Below are 17,854 nucleotides of genomic sequence, written 5' to 3'. Positions count from 1 at the left end.
ACTTTTGTTTTTCACATGTGGTAGAGGAAACTATTACCTCACTACCTTCACCCTGGTGGTTATAGTGCCATTGATTATAGGTTTCATAGACTAGTTTACTGTGTGAACTAAGCATCATGGTGACTTTTGCTATAGAAGTGGCTTTAGGAGTGTATTGCTTGCTAAACAGTCTAAAGTTGTTGATTCTAATGTGACATTTGAAGGGTGAAGGAGGGCGTGTGTGTGTGTGTGTGTGTGTGTGTGTGTGTGTGTGTGTATAATGCTGAACCTTTTTTTTTTGGGACGGAATTTTGCTCTTGTTACCCAGGCTGGAGTGCAATGGCGCGATCTCGGCTCACCGCAACCTCCGCCTCCTGGGTTCAGGCAATTCTCCTGCCTCAGCCTCCTGAATAACTGGGATTACAGGCATGCGCCACCATGCCCAGCTGATTTTTTGTATTTTTAGTAGAGACGGGGTTTCACCATGTTGACCAGGATGGTCTCGATCTCTTGACTTCGTGATCCACCCGCCTCGGCCTCCCAAAGTACTGGGATTACAGGCGTGAGCCACCGCGCCCGGCCAATGCTGATCCTTTTTAGGCTTGAGGTGTTTTATTCCAGACTGACTTTCTTAAAACTCAACACCACGTTAAGAATATAGATTGTTTGCGTGTGTATGTATTTTTTTTCTCCTGCCACCTATAAGTGATGAACTAGATCTGTCACAGCCCAAAAAAATAACATGGTGTCTGTGCATCACTCAATTTAAAGGTAGATTGTTGATTAATTAAAGTTTCTTTAAAGTCAATCCAGCAATACTTATTCCCTGTTTTATAGTTTTTGAAAAGAATTGCTTGCCTATTAGGATAGAATGATTGGAAGCCTTGTAATTGTTATTGACAGAATTATAGAATTTACCCCCTCCTGCCTTTTTTAGTTCTTGTTTTAGGTTTTTTTTTTTTTTTTTTTTTTTTTTTTTTTTTGTTGTTTACTGCATACCAATGGCAGAAATAATAGAAGGAAGGGAGATGTGCTGTTATACATCTTAATTTTTTTTTCTTGAGTTGGAGTCTCATCTTAATTTTTTTTTCTTGAATTTGTTGCCCAGGCTGGAGTGCAATGGTGCGATCTCGGCTCACTGCAACCTCCACCCTCCAGGTTCAAGCAATTTTCCTGCCTCAGCCTCCCAAGTAGATGGGATTACAGGTGTCCACCACCATGCCTGGCTAACTTTTGTAGTTTTAGTAGAGAAGGAGTTTCACCTCTTGACCACGCTGGTCTCGAACTCCTGATCTTGTGATCCACTCACCTCGGCCTTCCAAAGTGCTGGGATTACAGGTGTGATCCACCATGCCTGGCCTGTTATACCTTTTATTAAGTCATAAAGTCTTTCTGGTAAAAGCCTTTATCATAAAATATTATATGCTTTTGGTTGTGGGAAGAGGGCTAAGTGTTATCTTTATAAAGTTAGAGATTTAAATGCTAAGTGACCTGTTTATTACACTGGAAGACAGGTCTGGGCATGGGATTAAAATTGTGGAGTGTCCTTCCCGTGGTTGGCCTGGGTTCCTTTCTCACATAAGGAAGAAGCACTGAGAAAAGGTTGTTACCTGGGCCTCTGAGGTTGTTAAAAATTCCAAGCTTATTTATTTTATTTATGTATTTATTTATTTGTATTTTGAGAAGGAGTTTCATTCTTATCCAGGCTGGAGTGCAGTGGTACGATCTTGGCCCACTGCAACCTCTGCCTCCTGGGTTCAAGCGATTCTCCTGCCTCAGCCTCGCAAGTAGCTGAGATTACAGGCATGTGCCACTACACCTGGCTAATTTTGTATTTTTAGTAAAGACGGTTTTACCATCTTTACTAAAGATGGTAAAGATTTTTAGTAAAGACGGTTTTACCATGTTGGTCAGGCTGGTCTCAAACCCCTGACTTCAGGTGATCCACTCGCCTCAGCCTCCCAAAGTGTTGGGATTACAGGTGTGAGCCACTGTGCCCGGCCCTATTTTAGACTTCTCAAATGTGATACAAACAATAATACATGGTCATCGTAAAAATTTATATAACACTGATGAGTAAAAAGGGGGAAAAGTCACCTCGTCACCCAAGGCTAGATAGTGTTTGAATTTTGGTGTAGGAGTATATACTTACATGACATAGGACTTTTGAAAAAAAAACGTAAATTGATATTTTTGGAAATGTCTACTATTTTTGTATTCCCAGTGCTTTCACATTTAATTTGTTAGAGCAAGTAAAATAAACTAGTCTTAGATTAATACTTGCTGGCAAAAGTGATTTTTTTTCCTCGAGAATTTGGTATACACTGATAGGCAAGCATGCCTTATGATTACTGGAAAGTGTGTAAGTGTATTTTTTCTCATACTGAAATGTTTTCAGAATCATGGAGTACATCTAATACAATCTATTCTCAATGTCTATGTTACAATTTAGTATTTCTTAGGAGTATCTAGTATACTTTGCCTTTTGTCTTCCAGATACTATTGGATCACCTTATTTCTGATATTTTGCACTTTGTCTATTGGTAGAAAAATCCTTTTACAAAAAGTTCTGGCACAGGGAGAAGTTAAGAGTCAGTAACTTTCTTACTGTTTGTGGATGTGTTTGAACAGAGTAGTGACTTTTGGATTTCACAGTGACTTCCTATCAAACCTAGAGCTGGCAGTGCGAGGATTTTCTAGAATAATGAAATATGTGGTATCTTTTTGTAGAAAAAGCGATCTGATTTCATGCACATGTGGGAGAAATGAATATCTAGGAATTTAATTTGATGATATGAATGTTGAATTTTGTGGTCTTCTAAATTTTAAGGATTTTATAGTATTTAGAACAAAAGGACAAAATAGGTTTTAGCTTGACTTGTCTTTATTTAAAAAGTTTATTTTAACTACAAAGGTTTAATATTTGTGAATCAAGTACATGAAAATAACTCCCAACTTTCATTGCCTGGAGATGGTCTGTATGGTCACTTTAGTGTGTATCCTTGCAGATATTTTTCTACGTATACATCTACATAAAGATTTTTCCAAAATGTAATAATTGTACATGTAATGTGGAAGCTATACATATTGTTCTGCAACTTGTAAATTTTACTTCTCAAAGTAATATATATTACTTGTATATTTCTGTACATTTTCTGTAAATATGTTTAGTAAAACTTACACCCTGCAAATATTCACAGCTGTCATTCTGGGTCATTTCTCAGAGATCCACACCCTTTAAAAAAATGCTGCTTCTGGATCCATTTCTTTCTTTTTCTTTCTTTCTTTCTTTCTTTTTTTTTTTTTTTTTTTTTTTTTTGAGACGTGAGTCTTGCTCGGTCACCCAGGCTGGAGTGCAGTGGTGTGGTCTCGGCTCACTGCAACCTCTGCCTCCCAGGTTTAAGCAATTCTCTGCCTCAGCCACCCGAGTAGCTGGGATTATAGGTGCATGCCACCATGCCCAGCTAACTTTTTGTATTTTTAGTAGACATGGGGTTTCACCATCTTGGCCAGGCTGGTCTTGAACTCCTGACCTCGTGATCCACCTGCCTCGGCCTCCCAAAGTGCTGGGATTACAGGCATGAGCCTCTGTGCCCGGCCCCTGGATCCATTTCTATTCTGTGGGTGCATCTTAATTTACTTAACTAATTCCTTTATTGATGAATTTATTGATTGTTTCCAAGTTTTTATTATTTCTGTGGGATAGATATCCAGAATTTGGGATGGCCAGTGCCAGTGGTATTGCATTTATACTTTTGATAGGTACTGTGAAAATGTCTTCTAGTTTTACTAATTAAATGCTAATTTAGTTGCTCCCATTATGGACCTTAAAGATAAGAGGGAGTTAGAGTGAGGAGGCCTCTTGCCTTATTCCCAATTTGACCCAGACCTAAAATATCAAAGGTCTGGAGAAAATGGTGGGTGGGGTGAGGTGGGGTGGGATGGTGGGGTAATGATGGATTGGAAAAGAAAAAAATTATTCCCTCAATATAGGGAATGAAAGTTGCATCACTTATGGTCTAAAAAATGAAATGTGATGAAGTTTATTCATATGAGCAAATTTGCGGAAATATTTTTTTGAATTGGTGAGAAGTCTGTATTATAGAATATAACACAATTGGTTAATCTACCCTTTAGTTTACAAAGAACAGGGACTCACTAAAATTATTCAAATAATGGGTCATTCTTTATAAAGATAGATATGGGAATGGGGGACAGGAATCGCATCTGTAATCCTGGGTTTTATAGCATCCCAGGAAAAGTTGAGGTTCTTGGTCTTGGGAATTGCAGTGAAATGTCTATGTGTGGACTGGGAAGTGGATAAGACCTCAGCAGCAGGAAATTTTGGATCCTTACTATTCTGGATCCCCTAATCTTAGTATAACCAGCCAATCAGCTTGTGTTTGCTTTGTTCATGCCCACCTGCTTCTCTGGCTGTTTTTATCTGGCTTTCGTATCTACTATCTGTGCATCACTTCTCTATTATGTCACTTCTGCTTAGTCAGAATTTTGGCTCATTCATAGCTCCTTATGGCCCATCCAGCTTCTCTCTTCTTTCCCTGTTAGCCACAACTATGGCTGCTATCTTAATCGTAAATATTGAGAATCTAGTTTTTAGCAAGTTCCTTCATAGAGCACCTGACTGCCCTAAACTCAGAAACCCTCCTTGGATAAGGGTGTAACATGGGAAGTTGCTGCCTGAGAAGAATCACAAGTGTGGCAGGCACCGCTAGTGCGTGTTGTATGTAATGTTACTCTTAAGTAAATAACTGGTCACCTAAGATGATACTTGCCTTTAAAGGGAAAGAAAGAGACAGAGATCACCCCAGTCAGCAAAATACAATCCTGATCTAATGTACTTTTTCGGTTAAAAAATGTGTATATACTTATAATGTGTTTGAAGAGCAGTTTATTGTTTTGAGTCAATAACTTTCTTCTCTAGGAAGCAACCTCCCTTTTTCCTTATGGATTTTGTAGATCAGGAAATCTTATGCCCAGTCTCAGTTGTAAATTGTCTTAAATTCTGAAATACTGATACCCGAATCCTGAGATATGGTTTGGTATTGTCTTTTTTCCTGGATTTAAAGTGCTGTGAAGTAGCTCATCCTGTTTATGTAATGGTGATAAAATACTGAAAAATACACCTGAAACCTGATAATCTTTGGGGAACTAATTTTCCTATGTTAATAGTTTTATCAGTGGTATCTTCTCCATGGATATTGAGAGGAGAATCTGATTTTCCCAAATTTCATGAAGTATTTGGCGGTCTGGTATTTCAGAGATGAAAGTTTGTTAATATCCTCTGGGAGATCTCTCAAGGTTGCTTGGTTTTCCTCTTGAGGGTCACTTTTAAGTATCCCTTTTTTCCCTGTTCTCTTCCTCCTGAACCCCATTCTGCTTCACTTTCAAAATGATGGCTAGAGGGTTGGATGTGTTAGTGACTCATGAACTGCTGAGTCCTAAACTTTGGTGTCTGTGTCCCTCAGAATCTCAAAGGGCAGTTTCCCTGTGACTTTTCAAAATGAGAACCATGTTCAGAAAGTGCTGCCTTAGTTTGGTTGCAGATCACTTGAAATGTAATCTGATTTGAGAGGCAGTGTTTAAGCTTCTGTTTACCGAAAGGTTGTTTTGATTATTATTTGCAGGAATTGTTGCTGGGTAAAAGACAAATGAACAACATACTTGGAAGAGATGACCAAATGGTCTGATTTCATGTTGGAAAGTTTCTTCTGGTGGTCTTGAGTCTGGGTTTTAATCTGCTTAAAAATGCCTTTATAGCACGTAAGGAAAATTAAACATTATTATTTTATTAAAACTATGTAGTGCTCCTTATTTAGGAGAAAAATCTTTTAAATCCTTTTTGGTAAGGCCATGTGTAATTTAAGGCTTTCATTTTGACAGCATGGTTTCAGCTGATAGGTATGTTAATCTCTATTTGATTGCTTTGATGAGGAGTTGAAAATCACCTAATGCCTGGCTTAGCGTGCATTTATAAATGCGCTTTCTTTTGGTTTTCATTTCATGCAATAATGAAGTGAATTTTCCTACTGTTATTTTATTATAGATTTGACAGTTTATCTGATTACCAGATTTAAACAAACAGTGGAACCATATTCCCTGTAGGCTATGTCCCTTTGTTTACCCTTTTTTTTTTTTTTTTTTAATGCTGGTGGATCTTTATCAGCATTATTATCAGTACATAATATATGTATAGAGCTTCTTCATCAGTTACCTTGTAGCATAACAGTGCTCTAAGAAAGTGATTTTTTTTTTTTAGGTTTAAGGATTTCCTATTCTTTTCTATTTTGGTTTAATTTTTTATTACATTGTTTTCTTTTTCCCCTTGTTAAGTGCCAAAGTGTATATGAAGATGATTATATATAGAACATATGACTATATATAATCTTTTTCTTTGTGTTTACAGAGGCAAAAATCTATTTGTGTGTTTGTGTGTGTAAAGCAATACATGACAAAAGAAAAATTATTCATAATAGAAGTTATTTGACTCTGGGGGAGAATTTTACTTTATCTTTTGAGGTAGAGTAATCTTTAGAAAAAATATTCAAAGTCAAAATTCTGGGAGGGATTTTTTTCTCCATACATGAGGACTTTTAGAAGCAATTCAAGTTTGTATCAGATAATTCTGATACAAACACCTGCTGTGTGCCACGGACTGGTCCAATTACTCAGCATACTTTATGCCTGATCCTTTCATCATTCCTGTGAGGGTTGGTGTGATTATCTCAGTTTGACAAATCAGGAGGCAGATACTTGGATGATCACAGCCTGTTGAAGGTCACACAGCTGGATCTGAACCTAGTCATGGCTGTTTGCAAAGCCCTCATCCTTGCTATGGTCCCCTTTGCCTCCTCTGCTTTTGCTGTCTCACCTAGCTTTACAATTCTCAAACTTCAGGACAAGAAGTTAATTTCTTTTGAGACAGAGTCTCACTCACTGAGGCTGGAGTACAGTGGCACAATGTTGGCTCACTGCAACTTCTTCCTCCCAGGTTCAAGTGACTCTCCTGCCTCAGCCTCCTGATTAGCTGGTATTTCAGGCACGCGCCACCACACCTGGCTAATTTTTTTTTTTAATATTTTTAGTAGAGACTGGGTTTCACCGTGTTGGCCAGGCTGGTCTCAAACCGCTGATTTCAAGCGATCCACCCCCCTCGGCTTCCTAAAGTGTTGGGATTACAGGTATGAGCCACCGTGCCTGGCCAAGAAGTAAATTTATAGAAGAAAGGTGCCTATTTTTAAAGTAGCATTACCTGGTAATTGGAGGCAACTCCAGGCAGACCCTGGTTCAGAGCCTAGTGGCATCATTTGCTAGCTTTGTGACTGAGAGCCAGTTACTTGGCCTCAGTGTGCTTTGCAGTGTTTTAGCACCAAATCTGGACCATCATATTGGCCTTGCAGAGTTGTTTTAAGGATTAAAGATCACGAATGTGTAATACATAGTAAATGGCAATGATGATCATGATAATAGCTGTTAGCACTGAGGAGTTGTTATTATGTGTCAGCATACTTAGCTCATTTAGTCCTTACAACAACCCAGTGTACAGGTACTATTGTCCCTGTTTTACGTGGAAAGTTCTCAGTGTGTGAAGGCTCTTGTTATTTATATTTTGCACATAAGTATGCCCTTCTATTGGTATGGCTAACTGAGGATTCACTGACTAGGGAATTCACTGTCATTCAATAAACATTAGTTAAGCACCTCCTATAGGGTAATTAAAATAGATAAAGGTTCTCTTTCAAACCTTATATTTTTGTGATTACTTTTTACATATTTGTCTTCTAACTGGTTTTATTTGTGGTGTTACAAAGGGATTAATCTTATGGTACCTTAAGCACTTAAACATTTCACATACAGGAAAATCATGAATGGAAGTGCTTACATTCCAAACCACTTTTTATATGCCTTCAAAATAATTAATGCTATTACATTGGCAAAAGGGCTCAGAAGATACGAGGAGATGAGGAATCTTCTAAAAATACCCTCTACTACTCCTCTCATTCTTTCTTCTGTCACACAAAGTACCCAAAAATGCAATTGATAAATAAGTTGCATAAAGCAGCAATCCTCATGGCCTGGGTTTAGAAAAGTTATTAGCATTAATGCTAAAGTGCTGACAGCTGAAAAGAGCACAGATGAATTCTGGCAGTGGACTCACAGTTCATCATAGCAGGGAGAGGGATTCCCACACCAGCTGAAAACACCGTGGGGTTTCGCTCGTGTGCTTCCCACCATTGAAACCAAACTAGAATATTCAGCCAAAACAGCAGACTGTTAGACATTTAAAAGAATTAAAAAAGACGCAAATGCACTACTCTATAAACATGCCTGTCATCTCCTGGCTGGTAGTGCAAGGCACTGTGTGGGCTAGGAAAGTTCTTCCTTCCATGTTAGAGAAAGTAGAACTATACTTACTAAATCGTGAAACAGAGTGGGAAGAGTGGAGAGTCTATTCATTAGAAAGACCTGAGCGACTGTGAGCTAGCGGAAGGTCAGAATTTAAATCTCCCTGCTTTTACTTGACCAGACGATAGGTTGATTATCCTCCATCTCTCTATTTGGTCTTTGTTGCGCTCCCGTGAGCGCCAGCGTTGCTACATCTTGGTGATCCAAAGAGGAAGCGTCCTTTGTGGTCTGACCTTGAGGAACTTGGAAAGTCTGCAGGAGAGAAACATACAGGGAAATGGTTATATCCTGTGAGGTAATTCTCTGGTGGAGGTGTGTAACTAATTCCATCTCCAAAGTCCTTCTGTGTTTCATCAATAGCATGTTGTATATTTGTACTATTGATCCTAAAGGAAGGGATTTCAATTCGGAAATTCCAGCCATCCACCCTGTGTTGCAGACTAGTTGTCTTGTTGCAAGACAGACTAGTAGGACTAATGTTTTCATAAAACTTGGCAATGTTGTTCATAAAAATAGTTTTTGAAGTTTAGTGCTACCTATACAAACATGGGTTAAATGCTAACATTGACTGAATATATTTGTAAGTGTGTGTGTGTGTGTATTTGTTTTTTGATATGCAAATATTAACATCATGTTCTAGCTTGTATGTAAACTCTGGACTCTGAGACAATCAATGTTTAAACTTTCAACAAGGAAGAGAAATAATGAAAAGAAACAATGTTTTTTTTGTTTTACCCAGCAACTAAATTTACCATTGTTCTAAGAACTCAACAAATGACCACAGGATGTGAATTTAATCGAGTTGTGCCTTTGAACAAAGGTATCCTGGTTATAGTGGAATTTTTTACTTCCCATCATCCTGCTCATGTGTTCACTTTCCTGCCTGTTCTGAAATCACCAGCAGTTCAGCATGACTTACCCGAGTAAGTAACGAATTACTGCAGTGCAAAGGAAGCCAACCCAGGAAACAAAATGAATCTGATTTCTACCTTTTACTAGAATAATACTAAATGAAGTGACTTACTTAAAAAAAAACTGACCCCTGCAGTGCAGCGTAGATTTAGTTGAAGGTGCTATTTAACTGAAAGTGAGAGCAGTGTATATAATCTTGATCTCCTCAATTGGACACATGTTCAATTATATTATTTTTGACAAAAAGTTTTTTATTTCATCCAGAAGAAGCTAAGCAAGCATTTAATGAAGAACTGTTAGGAACTAGAATTTCTCTACAAATACTGCCTTTGATTTTATGGAATATTTTTCTTGGTCCAGTTGAAATGACTTGCCTTTGATTTTGACATCTCTTTTGGCATTCACTATACATGTTGTCTCTTTGGGAGAAGAGGGCTGTGTCTTCGTAATCATGTTAGTCATCTCTCCCACCTCATCAGTGCCGTATTACTCGCTGCTCTGCCAAGTACTTTTTACATGCACATCTCATTTAATACTGAGAGCAAGCCAATGAGGAAAATGAAGCCGAAGATTTAAAGTATTTGCTAGGGTCAAATTGAGTTTCTCTCTCTCCAGAGTCTCTAAGTCCATTGTTAACCATTATGCTGTGCTGCTTAGAGTGATTTTCTCTTTGCCCCAGGAGAACTCTCACTAGATAAACCAACAGCATATTCAGTACATGTGTGTTGCTTCTCAGCAGACAAGTTCTTGGCTTCGCTGGGCATTTGTTGCTGTCGCTAACAAAGTTGTTTAGTTTCCTTTCATTATTGGCCCTTACTTGTGATCCCAGCACTTTGGGAGGCTAAGGTCGGAGGATCGCTTGAGGTCAGTAGTTTGAGACCAGCCTGGGCAACATAGTGAGACCCTTGTCTCTACTTATAAATATATATATTATTCACATTAAAATGTATTAACAAGGAACAACTTTGACTATCATCATTTTTCAAATACACAAGCAAAGGAAGGCTCTTCATTTCTTTCTTTGGACAGTACCTCATAGCATGCCATTATGTTTCAAGGTGCACTCTATAGTAAGGTGAGCAGATAATGCTTGGTTGAGAAAGTTTGAAGCAAACTTGTGAATCAAAATTGGCAAAAAAAAAAAAAAAATCAAAGCAAGAAAAGTAGGTTAAAGGAACTTGACCTCTCTTCCTTTTTAATATCAAGGTAACTTGTGAGGGCCTGGAAGGCATCTATCAAGTTGTGAACACAGTCTCATCTTTTAAAATGTTGATTCTAATAAATGGCTTTTTTAGTTCCTAAACCTGGACCATCAGACAACACTGAGATTGCCAGGCGAGCAATTGTGAGACCAGAGTTTTGTTGCATTGAGAAGAGTTCTTGCTTACCCCAGACCACTTGGAGAGAAGATCAGGAAGGGGTTAGATATGTTTTCTTTTTCTTTAGCTAGGGGCATCTGCCTGACTGGCATTGGGTTTCGACAACAGAGGGATAGAGGAGACCTACACACAACTCTCTGTGATTTAGTAGGAAGGGAGGAAGTAAAATAAGTCACAGAAAAGCCTTCCTTTCCCTAAGGAAGTGGACAGAGATAGAGACCTCTTCTGTCCAGGGTAGGAAGTCCCCATAATATCTGACTTATCTGTATTCTGCTAGGCTTTTGAGCAATAAATTGAGAGCTAAGTATATGTGGAAAATATCTGAATACACCCAAAATATCTGAAGACGTTTTTCTTTTTCTTTGAGACAGACTCTTACTCTGTCGCCCAGGCTGGACTGCAGTGGTACAGTCTTGGCTCACTGCAACCTCCGCCTCTGGGTTCAAGTGATTCTCCTGCCTCAGCCTCCCCAGTAGATGGGATTACAGGCGCCCGCCACCATGCCTCGCTAATTTTTTCTTTTTTTTTTTTTTCCCCCAGTAGAGATGGGGTTTCACCATGTTGGTCAGGCTTGTTTGAACTCCTGACCTCAGATGATCCACCCACCTTGGCCTCCCAAAGTGCTGGGATTACAAGTATGAGCCACTGTGCCTGGCCCTGAAGATTTTTTTTTAACTTACTGGACATACAGGACATGTTTGGTCCACTAACGTGCACTGGGTACCATATAGGACTTGTGAGATAATTGAGATTTTGTTGGGACATTCCTTTACTCACTGCCCTGTTGAGGTAACATTGTCCCAAAAGGATTGATGTTGCTTTGCCGGGGACTGTCATCTGGGAGACTAATTGGGCTCGTCTTCTCTCCCGTACAAACAGTGCTCAATGGAAAAGAGACGAGAAAAGTATAAAACATCCCAGATTTCCTACTGCTTTGCTCTGTTAGATTCATTTCAAAGACAGGGCAGTTGATTGTAGAAGGTGATATCCGATGCCATGATCTATCTCTGATGTTTGAGGACTTAATTTCTGTTCTTGCATATTATTTAATATGTGGCCCCAATCTGCTTTTTCAAGTAATCTTCCTTTACTCCTCAGCAGTGCTTTACTGCTTCCTGAAAATAATGGGTAGTCCCACCTTTTTGCCCTTGTTGCTCCCCTGCCTACTTTTTAGAGTGCTATCATCTCACTGTTTCTTCCTCAGTATACCAGTTATGTGAATCTTGCAAGTTTCAACCTAAATATCTGTCCCAAATTCTTGATTCATAGGATTCTTAGGGAAAATCATCTGTAGCTGTGTCAAACAGCATCTTGGGAATAAAGCTTATTTCCTCAGGTAGCTTTTTAAGTTCCTGAAGAATTAAGAAGCATGCCTTTCCTGAGTTTTATGTCGTGGGTAAGATGTAACGTGGCTCATGCCACTTGGCAGGAGCTGGTTGTTGTTTGTTGAATGGCTGCATGAACTTCTATCAACCTTTTGACTTTCCTAATAGCTTTCTCTATGTTTAATTCAGGCTTTCTCCATGTCTTTTTCAGAGTCTAGACCTTTTGGAATCTGCTTTTATTTCTTACACTTTTTTTTGAGGGGATTGGGGAAGAGTGTATTCTGTGTTCTTGTCTTTACCCTCTATGGCTGGAATTACTTTTGGAAAGATGTGACACTGTTTTGACTTTGTCTCTGAGCCTTTCTACTCCGAGACAAAATCACAGGAGTTTCTCTCAGGACAGCCATGTTCTTTAGGTGACTTGGCCCTTGCTCTAGCAAACCCACCTTGGTTGAGGTTTGCCTTGGAGCAGTGGAAGAGTAGTGGACGCGAGTACCACTGTCCTGAGTCCCAACCTTGGTATGCATAGTGCTGTGCCTCACAGTCACTATTTTTGGTGGTAGGACTTTGTCCAGTCAACTTTGTGGAAAAGATGATACATGTTGAACACTGCAAAAGTGAACTCCCCAAGATATTCTTCTGGGAAATTTTCTGAGCTTTTGTGGTTCATTACAAGTGACTGGTCTAATTTGGACATTCATCTTTGCTGTCCCATGGGTCTTGGCAAGTGACAGCCACAGTGCTGATGTTTCAGAGGAGAGAGGCTTTGTTAGAGCACAGGGTTATCTGGGAGCCCTCTTCCAATTTATGTTGTCTAGTTCTGTTTAAATTATTTTTCTATTACAATTTTCATTAGCAAAAGTCATGCCAGTCATTTCCATTTATTGACTACTTAATGGTGACATGGTATTAAAAGATGTTTATATGATTCTTACATATCTTAGTGCTTTCAAAATAGAGACTTTTAATGATTTACTGCTAGTAAGCTATTGCTGTCTAAATCATGATAACATGGACATGATCTTAGGATTAGTAGTTACGCTTTTTTCCTCCTCCCCTCCATAGGTCATTATGTTTCTAGGGCTGGCTTTGATGATTAAATACATATACAGTCAGCCCTCCATATCAATGGCTTCTGCATTTGTGGATTCAAGCAACTATAGATTGAAAATATTTGGGAAAAAATAGATGGTTGCGTCTGTACTGAACATGCACAGACTTTTTTTTCTTGCCATTATTTCCTAAACATTATGGTATAACAGCTGTATACATAACATTTACATTGTCTTAGGTATTACTCTAGACGTGTGATTTAAAGTATACAGGAAGATGTGCATATGTTATATGCAAATGCTACATCATTGTTTACAAGGTTCTTGAATGTCCATGAATTTTGGTATTTGTGAGAGGTCCTGGAACCAATCACCCCTGAGTACTGAGGGGTGGGGCTGAGGATAGGATAACTGATGATCCCCACATAATAAAAATATTCTGAAATGTCAGTTTATATGATTCTTTGATTTTTCCAGATCTATATTTCTGCTGTATGGGAAGGTAATAAAGGTTATGATAAATAATTGGAATAATTCCCCTTCCTGCATCTTGAGACTGGCCTTTTTCTGGCTGATAGAAACCGGGGGTTTCTAATTCATGCTGAATCTGAATCTCCTCCTCCAATAATGAAGGTCCATAGGAGATTCTACCAAGTGAATCTGCAATGGAATGCATTCCCTTTGTGACTTAAGGAATTCAGACTCATTACTTTCTAGGCACACTTTGTGGAATGTTCTTTAATAACATTGGAGAGTGGGGTGCTTTTCAAGACACAGGTAGAGCTTCAGGGAAACATGTAATCACTGATTTTGGTTTTGTGAGTTTATTCAGGTTCATAAGATAATGGCTTGTAGAAATACAACCCTGGCAGGTCTGAACAAAATCTCCTTTTCTCAATAGATCATGACTGTCTCTGCTGAGAACCTAGGGCTAGAGCTCGCTGTATTCCAACCAGTGCCCCTCTGAGCTCCTGGGCTGACTTTTAAAAATGCCTCATTCCTAGCAGGTTGGTTAGGTAAAGCTTCCTGGTATGGGAAAGGGGCAGGTATGCTGGTAGTCACCAAGCTGGGGAGTGCCTGGCACAGAGCTGGTGACCAAGACCTCCTCAGGAGATGAAAGTTCACTGCTGTTCACGAGTTCATCCATGCCTAAGAGATGTGGTGGTGACATTACTCTTACCTTTAGAAAGTTGAAAGCACACTAATAATGTCTGCTTTTGAAGGTGGCTTATAACAACGTTTCTCTGCCTAAAAACTTGTATTTCTGTAAGATTTGTTCAAGCTGATGATGGCAATTTGCCACTTCATTAGATGACTCACGTCACTGAAAAAAGACATTTAGCTCCTTCTCCTGGACTGTCCAAACCTGGGAATTTCTTGTAGGAATGCCAAGGAGATCTTCAAACTGCCAAACACAACTTTTGCCTTGGTGTGCAGGCATGCTTCTGTTTCTGTCAAAATAAATTAGGCTGGTGAGTTGTAAATTAGGAAAATAGTTTGCTACTTGTGTTTCTTATTTAACAAGTAGAAAAAATAGCTGGCCTCAAAGAAAACAAAACAAAAACCCAAACTAACCTCAAGTCGTTTGACAGAAGATGATTCTGCCTTTGCCAAGAGTGAGAAAGACATACCTTCTCTGGGAGATGGGAAGCCTTTGTCTGTCTCCCTCTGGCTTGACTTAGTCCTCACTTTCCATGTACCTCTGGTCAGGTCACCTTGCTCATTTCTCCCCTGCCCCTCATATTGGGTTGGGATTTGCAGGCCTAAAAAAGGAAGTGCCTGGGAGCCCTGTTCATCTCTGAACTCTGTTTCCTGTCTCTCTTCCATTAATGTGAGGTTTCTCCTCACATTGCTTTTACCCAGTACATGAATGATTCCCTTTGTCAAGCTTATTGGAAATCCCTGTGGGAGGGATGCTGTGCAAAAATATAATTGTATTGCATAACTGCCCAGTCCTTAGAGATGCCAGATCACCCTTGGCACCTTCACAGACCCTGTTCTCTGACCATTCCCTAGAGAGCAGGGTGAGGTGCACTTGAGAGGTGGCTCTGTCCTCTACCCCAGTACCATGGTCCACGGTGATGACCTTTATCCCAGCTCTGATAAAAGGCTATTTTAGGTTTTCTAAAATGCAAGTCCTTACCTAGCCCAGAAGGGAATGTTTCCATTTCACTGCTCCCCCCCCCATTTTCCTCTTGTGTGATTCTTTCCAGCTGCTGTTCCTTCACAAATGTCAAGTTTGTTTCTCCTGTGTCACCTTGAGGCAACTGACATTCGTGACTAATTATTAAAAAGGGCAGCCTTTTAGTTTATTTTGATGAAAACAAAGTCTCAGAGAACTCTGTTAGATGCATTCTTATTTGAGCAGGTGACACGCTGATGTTTGGGATTTGGGAAATAGATCCTGCAAAAGTGGAGTTTTTAGCATGATAGTTGGAGGAGTCAGAAGGTCCAAGGTGAGCTTCATGAACTTACTACTGACGCCCTGTGTATTCTCTGAACTAATTCCAGGGCTTTAAACTTAATACCAAACAGCCAGGCCAGGTGGTCACAGGGCTTACAGAAGGGTCATCTTGGAGCAAAGAACCATACAATGAACTCTTATCCAGCTAACGTTTTTTTTTTTTTTTTTTTCTCTCCCCTGTAAAATCAAATTAAATCAGCCTCAGTTTGGGGGATGTGGAAATGGTGGGAGGGTTTGATTAGAGTCTTGGCTCTTTAGTAGTGCCAGTGGTTTGTGGGAGCAGTCTGGCTATGAAGAATGCATAAAATATAACTCTACAATTTAAACTTATTTCATAATAAGGCTTTTTGAGGCACATACCATTGCAAGCCATTTTTCATCCTTCATCATGAAACCTTCATTCATTGGCATATTATATAGGGTCAGTGCAAATACTGTGTTGAAAACATGTGGATCATGGTACATTCCTAGAATTGTAAAAGAGACCAATAAAAGATGGTATGTACTAACATGAAGAGAGCTCCAAGATACACACTACTGGGTAAAGACAGCAAATAGCAAAGTGAAGAATAGAGTTGCTGCCAAAAAGGGGCAGCAAACCAGTGCAGTCTTTGGATTTCCAGTGCAGAGGAAAATCTTACCTCAGTTCATGGCGCATAGTTATCAGTGGTCTGGGCAGGACCTTTTTTCAGCATTATCCTGGGTAACATCATTTCCTGACTTTCTTTTATCCTTATTCCCCTTACTCATTCCTTTCCTCTGTAGTCAGCCTTTTGAATATTTATCTATATCCTTTAATTTGTATATATTCGTGTAAAACATGTTACTGTTTTACATGCTGCTTTTTCTGAAGTGAAATCCACATAGCATAAAATGATCCCTTTAAGATGAACAATTCAGTGGCATTTAGTGCATTCACAATGTTTAGCCACCACCTCTGTCTGATTCCAAAACATTTCCACTGTTCCCTGTGCCGTGAAAGTTACTCTCCATTTTCCCTTCTCCCAGTCCCTGGCAACCACCTGTTTCTAAGATTTTCCTATTCTGTATATACGTCATATTCTGGATATATGTCCTATCCAGAATACAAATGGAATTAAACAGTATGTGATTGACCTATTCTGGATATACTATCCGGAATATAAATGGAATTAAACAATATGTGATCTTTCGCCTGCCTGTGTGTGTTTTCAAATCACTCCTTATTGAGGTCTAATTTATGTAGCTAAAATGTACCCACTTTTTAGTGGACCTTGTGTGGTATTTGTTGTTGTTATTTTTGACATCTTTCACATGGCTTATAGCAACCCCATGAGACAGTCACCATCATCACCTTGTTCTGCAGATGAGGCTTGAGACTCAGGGACGCTGAGTGCTTGCCTGGGATTGAGTAGCAGGGTAAGATGTGGAGGTGGGCACACTGGTTCTAGAGTCCATGCTGCTCCACCACTGTTGTCCACCGGCCTCTCAGGTCTCGCATGGGAGATTTCAGAGCCTGCTTTTTTCCATACAAAATTACACTGTTTATCAGGTTGACAAAAAATGGCTGCAGAATATCCTACTATTTTATATACCACAATTGAAGGATTGTTGATGAATTTTTAGGATGTTTCTAATCTTTGTTATTCATAAACCATATTGAAAGGACCATTAGGGATCAAAGAAAATTCTAAAGTCCTATATATTCATTATAGAAATACAGGCAAGCAAGGAAAATAAGCTAAAAACATATAAACATTCCCCTCAGAGTTAACCGCTCTATGCAGTTTTTTAACATAGCGTTCCAGTTTGTGTTATACTTCTTATTTATTTATTTTAGATAGGGCCTCGCTGCGTACCCAGGCCAGGCTGGAGTGCAGTGGTATGATCTTGGCTTACTGCAACCCCACTTCCTGGGCTCAGGTGATCCTCCCTGCTCAGCCTCCCGAGTAGCTGGGACTACAGGTATACATCACCATGCCCGCCTAATTTTTGTGTTTTTGTAGAGACAGTGTTTCACCATCTTGCCCAGGCTGGTCCTCTCTCTTTATATACATACATACATATATATATATGTATGTATGTATATAAAGAGAGAGGACCAGCCTGGGCAAGATGGTGAAACACTGTCTCTACAAAAACACAAGCCCGTTTAGGAGATAGAGATAGATGCTACTTGTATCCCCATTTACAGATGAGAAAACCAAGGCTCAGAAAAACCTACACAGAATCATCTATCAGTAAATGACAGGACAGGGATCCAACAAGCCTGGCTTAGAGTGGGCTCTAAGCTCTAGGCACTCTGCTTAAGGCTCTGGAAGCATTCATTTCAGGCTTTTG

At 39.5% G+C, this 17,854-nt stretch overlaps 1 protein-coding gene and 1 long non-coding RNA gene across 2 annotated transcripts in view; one reads left to right on the top strand and one right to left on the bottom strand.

Moving 5' to 3' along the window:
• The window catches only part of STK39 (serine/threonine kinase 39), a 317,234-nt gene that overhangs the window by 15,302 nt on the left and 284,078 nt on the right, over window positions 1-17,854 (top strand). The gene's annotated exons all lie outside the window — the stretch shown is intronic.
• The window catches only part of LOC116557124, a 21,177-nt gene continuing 12,621 nt past the window's right edge, over window positions 9,299-17,854 (bottom strand). Inside the window, exon 3 of the long non-coding RNA XR_004271373.1 lies at window positions 9,299-9,381. This is a non-coding gene — a long non-coding RNA (uncharacterized LOC116557124). The remainder of the gene's footprint in view (window positions 9,382-17,854) is intronic.

The sequence above is a fragment of the Sapajus apella genome, unplaced genomic scaffold (assembly GCF_009761245.1).
Source record: "Sapajus apella isolate SASKATOON/1434 unplaced genomic scaffold, GSC_monkey_1.0 scaffold18, whole genome shotgun sequence".
NCBI lineage: Eukaryota > Metazoa > Chordata > Mammalia > Primates > Cebidae > Sapajus > Sapajus apella.
The sequence above is the reverse complement of the archived record's forward strand: the minus strand, read 5'-3'. Positions and strand labels throughout refer to the sequence as shown.